The 10,013-nt window shown below is 43.3% G+C and overlaps 2 long non-coding RNA genes across 3 annotated transcripts; one reads left to right on the top strand and one right to left on the bottom strand.

The window, feature by feature from the left end:
• Positions 1-638: 638 nt before the first annotated feature.
• Positions 639-9,753, bottom strand: LOC119319069. Of its 2 annotated transcripts, none has more exons than XR_005154337.1 (6): positions 9,272-9,753; positions 9,060-9,180; positions 7,696-7,751; positions 7,155-7,514; positions 6,935-7,042; positions 639-851 (listed from the first exon to the last, which is right to left on the bottom strand). It is a non-coding gene; the product is annotated as an uncharacterized LOC119319069 (long non-coding RNA). The 2 variants fall into 2 exon arrangements; XR_005154336.1 differs by lacking the exon at positions 639-851 and adding an exon at positions 5,707-5,971.
• On the top strand, positions 2,938-5,302 carry LOC119319070. Its single transcript, XR_005154338.1, has 5 exons — positions 2,938-3,021; positions 3,113-3,233; positions 4,498-4,553; positions 4,735-5,081; positions 5,194-5,302. It is a non-coding gene; the product is annotated as an uncharacterized LOC119319070 (long non-coding RNA).
• Positions 9,754-10,013: the final 260 nt, after the last annotated feature.

Here is a 10,013-nt window from a genome sequence, read left to right as displayed (position 1 = left end):
GAGGAACCAGAGGGAGATAAAGGAACAAGGAGGGGACACGGCAAGCAGTTCCTGCTGGTGCTCGGCATCGAGGTTCGCTGGGGCAGAGAAGGAGCTCCTCTCCTTTGGGATTGAGCGAAGCAAGGAGGAAGATGCATCGGGTGGGAGACGAACTCAGGCGCGGGGCTGCGTGGATGGATTGGATCTGGGTGTGGCTGGTGGTTGGCACGGGGGGAATGAGAGGATCCCGAGGTGGCAGATGCTGGCGGTAGCTGCGGGATAGGGTTAGGGGTTAGGCTAGGTGCTAGGGTTTGCACCGACTTGGACTAGCTTCGTATATATATGGACGCGTCTAGGGAGCAGCCGGCTGCTCCCTAGCGTTCCCTGGCAGCCCTCTCAAAATAGTAAGGACGTGTCTAGGGAGCAGGCGGCTGCTCCCTAGCGTTCCCTGGCAGCCCTCTCAAAATAGTAATTTTCCGTCCCCCCTGTCCAGGATAGGAAAGTACCTGGCCCCCGCTCCCGATTCCTCGCACCATCGAGCCACAGAACTCACCTGATCCTCCCTCCCCATGTGTTTCCCTCCTCCACCCCTCGGGCGTCTCCCCACCAAATCGCCCAGCCCCATCTTCTTCTCTCCCAACCCACAAAGGGACAACTCCCAGATACAGAAAACTCTCCACAATCCTTCAATGGTGGCTGGTTTAGGATTTGTTCTCCATGCAATTCCTATTGACTAAGGGTAGAAGAAGCATAGAAAAAGGTCAGATTTAGCTTTCACTTTCCCCCATGATTGTGTGCCTCTTTCATCCCTGTCCCCAGGGTTACTTAAGAACACAAGCCTTCCTTTCCCTTTCCCCATGATCTGCACAAGGCTGCAGTTCAAAAAAAAATGTGTAAGAACATGTACTGGATAAAAAAACAGAAATACAAAGTTGCATAGGTGCTGTTAATTGCTGCAAATGTCATATTTTTTGGGGACAATTGCATTTTTGCCCCTAGTTGGTTCCTACCCACGGGTTTTGCCCATACTTTTCGAGCTTGCTCAGTTTTGCCCTTACTTTTTCCGTCAAGGTCCCTCGAATGCACTTTGACCGTTTGACCAAAACTTTGAAAATTCATAAGTAATTCATATGAACTCAGAAAAATACAAATAATATATCAAAATGTTCAGATAAACATTACATTTATGTGCATATCATTTGCATTCAGGACAAAAGCACCATTTAAACTACCTGAGGTAATTAATGTTATTAACATTATTAAAAATAAAAAGGTATAAACAATATTTTTTTCATGAATAAAAATTACAAGAAAATGTAGGTGATGTTTCCTAAACATCATGATATCTTATTTCCATTTTTCTGAGTTCGTATCAATTTGTTATGAAGTTTCCAAATAATTGTCAAATTCATTAGAACATTCATAACAAATTGATACGAACTTAGAAAATTGGAAATAAGATATCAGGATGTTCAGGAAACATCACCTACATTTGCTTGTAATTTTTATTCATGAAAAAATATTGTTTATACCTTTTTATTTTTAATAATGTTAATAACATTCATTACCTCAGGTAGTTTAAATGGTGCTTTTGTCCTGAATGCAAATGATATGCACATAAAGGTAATGTTTATCTCAACATTTTGATATCTTATTTGTATTTTTCTGAGTTCATATGAATTACTTATTAATTTTCAAAGTTTTGGTCAAAAGGTCAAAGGGCATTTGAGGGACCTCGACGGAAAAAGTAAGGGCAAAACTGAGCAAGCTCGAAAAGTAAGGGCAAAACCCGTGGGTAGGAACCAACTAGGGGTAAAAATGCAATTATCCCTATTTTTTTGCCTAATTGCTTTGATGGATTTGTTGTTCTGCTTAATAAGTTGGTAGAAACACAAGTATGTTTGCTGGTAAAGCAACTTGCTTGGCCTGTTTTGAGCAACTGTAGATCGTAAGCAAGGTGTGTGTAGATGTTTAGGCAAGCTTCAAGCCCTATTGGGGCAAATCCAGGAGTGTTGTGCCACAACTAGTTGTTTAAAGCAAGTTAAGTGTTATGGTTCGGCAACTTACATGTTATGATTAAGCAAAAAGGGTGGGGAGTCAATGCAAAAAAAGGCTGGTTGAAGGAAAATAATGGTAGGAAAGATTGAGGGTTTGTTTGGGCAAAATTAGGACAAATGTGAAGCAAGAAATACCGGTTTTGGTATTATGAAGCAAACTCCAGATGTTTTTAGCCAGCTAAGTGCTACTTCCTCTGTCCGAAAATGCTTGTCCCAAACTTGTCTCTCAAATGGATGTATCTAGCACTAACTTGGCGCTAGATACATTCATTTGAGGGACAAGCTTTTTCGGATGGACGGAGTATGTTTTAGGCAACTTACATGTTAAGTTTAAGCAAAGGATGAAAATGATGTGTAACAAAACTGGTTGCAAGAAGACAATGGTAGGCAAAGCTTGAGCACACACCCTTACGAGCCGTCCAATCGGGATCCCGATCGCCAGGTGTTCCGTGGTCGCGTTTTACGGAGTGAAGGGAAACGCGAATGAACAACACACAGCGGCAGTGGGCCCCAACCAAACGCACACTCCCACATCCACAAGCGCATGCATGTTTCTTCTCCCAAATCCACTGCTCCGTTCGTCGATCCGCGAAGCCGGCCGCGCCGCACTCCGCGAGCGCCTGCTCGTCTCCCAGCTGGCGTCGGGGGACAAGGTGACAGATCCACATGCTTCTCCCCCGCCCCTGATTTTCGCTCGCCGAATCTGTCGGCTCGTTGCTGTCGTCGTCTTCGCGGTCGCCGTGATGCTTTACTCCGGCGACTTCCTCCCAGCCTCCCGCGACAAGGCCGTGTCCGTGTTGGCCGCCTTCGCGTCCTCCGAAGGCGAGCACGCACCCATCTCCACGAGGAAGGCGAGCGCCCACGACCCCCACACTCCTTATTCAGTGGCGCTGGCACCGACGTCGTTGTAGCGGGCCTCTTCCTCTCAAGCATCTCACCGCAGGCCACATCGGGGATGGCCTCGACCTCCTGCTGCTAGCTACTGGTGCACCTCCTTCTCCCTACTGCTATCTCCTACTGCATCCTACAGCTGCCCCAGCTCCGATGTCTGAACTTTTACTTGTGACCGTGTATAGGTGCTGGCTGTAGCTTGAACTGGAGGTCTGGAGCAGAAAAATTGCACCGAGGTAGCAGGTGGATGATGGTGTTGGTGCCTTTCTCTTGAATTGTTGCTGGTGATGGCTGCAATTTGAATGAGTATTTTTTTTTCTTTCTCTCCTTCCATTTCCGTAATTGTGCTTCCCCTATGCGTGATGATGTTTCTTAGCACAAGGTGCGTTGGCTTGGGTTGATCTGCTATGATATATTCATAACACATGGCAAAAAAGAGACTGCAATATTAAGTAATCTGTTGTTTCGTTACCATTCTAATTCTTTTTTAGCCATTATACATGTGTCATGTATGAGAACTTGATAGATATTTGCTTATATGTGTCCAAGTGATTACAGCATATAATAAAGCAGGAAAAACAAGATTTATATTGAGCATTGTTTTTAAGGCGGTAAGGCGACCCAAGGCGAGCACCACCCGCTCTAGCGCCTAGGCGACGCCTAAGGCGGGCATATTTGTAAGGCGCTGCCCGGGCGCCTTATCGCTTAAGCGTCGCCTAAGCGTCCAATGCAGGACGCCTTAAAAACAGTGATATTGAGCTATTATACTCATTTCTTCTATTCGACTTGCTCAAACTAGCATGATTTTTTTGTTAGTAGTTGCCTTGTCCCTGCTATTGGACTTGCTTAATGGGTCGACGGGCTATTTGTATCCACTATTTTATTTTCTTCGGAAAGCAAGCTAATGAGTTGGCTGTAGAATCTATGGAAATTGTCTACAAACCGAGTATGAGTTGCTGCCTTTTAATCCCTTCTCTAAAGAAAACCTAGTTTGCCTGGATATAGTATGCAATTTGCTTAGATTAGATCACAACTTGCCTGCAATAACTAAAGCATTTGTCCATGGGACACAACATAACTTGATGTTCCGCACAATATAGGTCCACATTTATTTGCCTGAAACTTGTATGCAAATTGCCTACAAACCAAGTTGTAGTTGCTCCTGACTTTCGCTATTTATTTTAATTCGGCTAGCAAGCAGACGAGGTTGCTGCATTATCTATGGAAATTGCCTACAAACCCAGTACGACTTGCTACCTTTCAATCATTTTTTATATGTGGTGCATATACTGGTTAGTAGTCTCCATGTGTTTCTTATTTTTTCATAATAATTGCTTCAAATTTTGTATGTAGTTGCCTCAAATAACACATGAACCTTGCTCTTCATTTATTTTCCTTAACATTTCATAATAATTGGGGTAATTTTATACTTGAAGTTTAATTGTGACAACACAATATCACTATATGTTTTATCTCTTGTTTTGCTACATTGGGATTTTTTTAATTTGGGGTGCCGAATGGGGGTATTCTCCCCCCTGTTTTTTTACAGCCACATGCTTTCATTTTTCAGGCGCCTCATGTCAACGACAACACATGCCTCAGATGATTTTGTCCATGATGATCTGGGTATGTTAACAACAACAGATGCCTCAGATGAGTCATGTTTTTGTTATTTTTCGGTGCGCATCGGAAGGGGATTCGCCTGTTTTTTTAGGTTTACTTGCCTGGAATTGGTATGTGAGTTGCCAGTATCTAAGAGATGATATCCAGAAAGTCATCTGAATGCACTCTTTTTCTTTTTGTGTAGTAGGAACTAATGGATGAACCAAGCAAAAAGGGCATTCAAGAAGATCATCATGCAGTTAATCGTGATGCTGATCCCTTGCATGCGATTGAAGATCATCACGAGGTGTGTCCGAAAAAAGATTCAATAAACTTGTTGTGTGTTCTTTTAACTTGTTGCAGGGCCAGAGAAGCACACCCTTTATTGGGTACCAACATTGAGGAAGAAAGGAGATTGCTGCCAGTGGCAAACGTCTGTTGGACATCAACAGCAATTCGAGTGTTTCCACATATGGTGATTGAAATTCTGAGAAAGACACTATCGTGGAACAACCATCAAAAGCAAAATGTCAAAAGACCGGATCTACCGAGGTAATACACAGTTGCTTCACTTTTTATCAACACTTGCCCAAGTTCTGATGTCAAGTTGCCTAACTGTCCAGGAAATACACATGTTTCATCTATTGTTGCATTTTTCTCCTAGGATAAGAGAACAGGGCATCGCCTGCAAGGCTTTTCAAGCTAGATAAACTTCTTATACCTGTTCAACAAGGCCAAGCTCAAGTCACTTTCAGTCAATTTCTGACACCAGGTACCATAAATCCATCTCTATATGACAGTAGTTGTTGCATAGTAGTAATCCTTTCTTGCCTAACCTTATTTTTCTTCAACCATCTTTTTTACATTCATTTCTTTCTTTCTTAATCATGACATGTAAGTTGCCGAAACATATCACCAAAGTTGCCGAAAACACCTGAAATTTTGTTTCAGAAGAATACCCATGCCAGTTTCATGTTGGACACGTCTAGGGAGCAGCCGGCTGCTCCCTAGCGTTCCCTGGCAGCCCTCTCAAAATAGTAATTTTCTGTCCCCCCTGTCCAGGATAGGAAAGTACCTGGCCCCCGCTCCCGATTCCTCGCACCATCGAGCCACAGAACTCGCCTGATCCTCCCTCCCCACGTGTTTCCCTCCTCCACCCCCTGGGCGTCTCCCCACCAAATCACCCAGCCCCATCTTCTTCTCTCCCAACCCACAAAGGGACAACTCCCAGATACAGAAAACTCTCCACAATCCTTTAATGGTGGCTGGTTTAGGATTTTTTTCTCCATGCAATTCCTATTGACTAAGGGTGGAAGAAGCATAGAAAAAGGTCAGATTTAGCTTTCACTTTCCCCCATGATTGTGTGCCTATTTCATCCCTGTCCCCTGGGTTACATAAGAACACAAGCCTTCCTTTCCCTTTGCCCATGATCTGCACAAGGCTGCAGTTCGAAAAAAATGTGTAAGAACATGTACTGGATAAAAAAACAGAAATACAAAGTTGCGTAGGTGCTGTTAATTGCTGCAAATGTCAGATTTTTTGCCAAATTGCTTTGATGGATTTGCTGTTCTGCTTAATAAGTTGCTAGAAACACAAGTATGTTTCCTGGTAAAGCAACTTGCTTGGCCTGTTTTGAGCAACTGTAGATCGTAAGCAAGGTATGTGTAGATGTTTAGGCAAGCTTCAAGCCCTATTGGGGCAAATCCAGGAGTGTTGTGCCACAAGTGGTTGTTTAAAGCAAGTTAAGTGTTATGGTTAGGCAACTTACATGTTAAGATTAAGCAAAAAGGGTGGGGAGTCAATGTAAAAAAAGGCTGGTTGAAGGAAAATAATGGTAGGCAAGTTTGAGGGTTTGTTTGGGCAAAATTAGGACAAATGTGAAGCAAGAAATACTGGTATGGGCATTATGAAGCAAACTCTAGATGTTTTTAGCCAGCTAAGTGCTACTTCCTCCGTCCGAAAAAGCTTGTCCCAAACTTGTCTCTCAAATGGATGTATCTAGCACTAACTTGTCGCTAGATACATTCATTTGAGGGACAAGCTTTTTCGGATGGACGGAGTATGTTTTAGGCAACTTACATGTTATGTTTAAGCAAAGGATGAAAATGATGTGTAACAAAACTGGTTGCAAGAAAACAATTTTAGGCATAGTTTTAGGGCTTGTTTGATGCAAATTCAGTAGTACTGTGAATCAAACATGAAACTGGCATGGGTGTTCTTCTGAAGCAAAATTTCAGGTGTTTTCGGCAACTTTGGTGATATGTTTAGGAAACTTACATGTCATGACTAAGAAAGAAAGAAGGAAATGAATGTAAAAAAAGATGGTTGAAGAAAAATAAGGTTAGGCAAGAAAGGATTACTACTATGCAACAACTGTTGTCATATAGAGATGGATTTATGGTACCTGGTGTCAGAAATTGACTGAAAGTGACTTGAGCTTGGCCTTGTTGAACAGGTACAAGAAGTTTATCTAGCTTGAAAAGCCTTGCAGGCGATGCCCTGTTCTCTTATCCTAGAAGAAAAATGCAACAATAGATGAAACATGTGTATTTCCTGGACAGTTAGGCAACTTGACATCAGAACTTGGGCAAGTGTTGATCAAAAGTGAAGCAACTGTGTATTACCTCGTTAGATCCGGTCTTTTGAGATTTTGCTTTTGATGGTTGTTCCACGATAGTTTCTTTCTCAGAATTTCAATCACCATATGTGGAAACACTCGAATTGCTGTTGATGTCCAACAGACGTTTGCCACTGGCAGTAATCTCCTTTCTTCCTCAACGCTAGTACCCAATAAAGGGTGTGCTTCTCTGGCCCTGCAACAAGAACATGCAACAAGTTAAAAGAACACACAACAAGTTTATTGAATCTTTTTTCGGATACACCTCGTGATGATCTTCAATCGCATGCGAGGGATCAGCATCACGATTAACTGCATGATGATCTTCTTGAATGCCCTTTTTGCTTGGTTCATCCATTAGTTCCTACTACACAAAAAGAAAAAGAGTGCATTCAGATGACTTTATGGATATCGTCTCTCCGATACTGGCAACTCACATACCAATTCCAGGCAAGTAAACCCAAAAACACAGGCGAATCCCCTTCCAATGCGCATCGAAAAATAACAAAAACATGACTCATCTGAGGCATCTGTTGTTGTTAACATACCCAGATCATCATGGACAAAATCATCCGAGGCATGTGTTGTCGTTGACATGAGGCGCCTGAAAAATGAAAGCATGTGGCTGTAAAAAACAGGGGGAGAATACCCCCATTCGGCACCCCCAATTAAAAAAAATCCCAATGTAGCAAAACAAGAGATAAAACATACAGTGATACTGTGTTGTCACATTTAAACTTCAAGTATAAAATTACCCCAATTATTATGAAATGTTAAGGAAAATAAATGAAGAGCAAGGTTCATGTGTTATTTGAGGCAACTACATACAAAATTTGAGGCAATTATTACGAAAAAATAACAAACACATGGAGACAACTAACCACTATATGCACCACATATAAAAAATGATTGAAAGGTAGCAAGTTGTACTGGGTTTGTAGGCAATTTCCATAGATAATGCAGCAACCTCATCAGCTTGCTAGCCGAATTAAAATAAATAGCGAAAGTCAGGAGAAACTACAACTTGGTTTGTAGGCAATTTGCATACAAGTTTCAGGCAAATAAATGTGGACCTATATTGTGCGGAGCATCAAGTTGTGTTGTGTCCCATGGACAAATGCTTTAGTTATTGCAGGCAAGTTGTGCTCTAATCTAAGCAAATTGCATACTATATCCAGGCAAACTAGGTTTTCTTTAGAGAAGGGATTAAAAGGCAGCAACTCATATTGGGTTTGTAGACAATTTCCATAGATTCTGCAGCCAACTCATTAGCTTGCTTTCCGAAGAAAATAAAATAGTGGATACAAATAGCCCGTCGACCCATTAAGCAAGTCCAATAGCAGGAACAAGGAAACTACTAACAAAAAAATCATGCTAGTTTGAGCAAGTCCAATAGAAGAAATGAGTATAATAGCTCAATATCACTGTTTTTAAGGCGTCCTACATTGGACGCTTAGGCGACGCTTAAGCGATAAGGCGCCCGGGCAGCGCCTTACAAATATGCCCGCCTTAGGCGTCGCCTAGGCACTAGAGCAGGTGGTGCTCGCCTTAGGTCGCCTTACCGCCTTAAAAACAATGCTCAATATAAATCTTTTTTTCCTGCTTTATTATATGCTGTAATCACTTGGACACATATAAGCAAATATCTATCAAGTTCTCATACATGACACATGTATAATGGCTAGAAAAGAATTAGAATGGTAAAGAAACAACAGATTACTTAATAATGCAGTCTCTTTTTTGCCATGTGTTATGAATATAATCATAGTAGAGAGTTTATACTTGCTACTATCATCTCTCCTAACTATCACAGCAGATCAACCCAAGCCAATGCACCTTGTGCTAAGAAACATCATCACGCATAGGGGAAGCACAATTACAGAAATGGAAGGAGAGAAAGGAAAAGAAATACTCATTCAAATTGCAGCCATCACCAGCAACAATTCAAGAGAAAGGCACCAACACCATCATCCACCTGCTACCTCGGTGCAATTTTTCTGCTCCAGACCTCCAGTTCAAGCTACAGCCAGCACCTATACACGGTCACAAGTAAAAGTTCAGACATCGGAGCTGGGGCAGCTGTAGTATGCAGCAGGAGATAGCAGTAGGGAGAAGGAGGTGCACCAGTAGCTAGCAGCAGGAGGTCGAGGCCATCCCCGATGTGGCCTGCGGTAATATGCTTGAGAGGAAGAGGCCCGCTACAACGGCGTCGGTGCCAGCGCCACTGAATGAGGAGCGTGGGGGTGGTGCGCGCTCGCCTTCCTCGTGGAGATGGGTTCGCGCTCGCCTTCGGAGGACGCGAAGGCGGCCAAAACGGATACAGCCTTGTGGCGGGAGGCTGGGAGGAATTCGCCGGAGTCGAGCATCGCAGCGACCGCGAAGACGACGATAGCAAGGAGCCGACGGATTCGGCGAGCAAAAATCTGGGGCGGGGGAGAAGCATGTGGATCTGTCGCCTTGGCCCCTGATGCCGGCTAGGGAGACGAGCAGGCGCTCGCGGAGTGCGGTGCGGCCGGTGCCGTGGATCGACGAACGGGGCAGTAGATTTGGGAGAAGAAACAGGCATGCGCTTGTGGATGTGGGAGTGTGGGTTTGGTTGGGGCCCACTGCCGCTGTGTGTTGTTCGTTCGCGTTTCCCTTCACTCCGTAAAACCCAACCACGGAACACCTGGCGATCGGGATCTCGATCGGACGGCTCGTAAGGGTGTGTGCTCAAGACCTCTAAATAGCAAAGCTTTACTTTAAAGAATTAAGGTATATATATATATATATATAGAAAAAGGAGGGTTAAGTTTGGAACCACTGATTAAATCAAACGATCGAGAATAAATAGGCTAGGCAGTCCAATAAATAAAAGGATGATATT

Source organism: Triticum dicoccoides, chromosome 6A (genome assembly GCF_002162155.2).
Source record: "Triticum dicoccoides isolate Atlit2015 ecotype Zavitan chromosome 6A, WEW_v2.0, whole genome shotgun sequence".
NCBI classification, from domain to species: Eukaryota; Viridiplantae; Streptophyta; class Magnoliopsida; order Poales; family Poaceae; genus Triticum; species Triticum dicoccoides.
The sequence above is the reverse complement of the archived record's forward strand: the minus strand, read 5'-3'. Positions and strand labels throughout refer to the sequence as shown.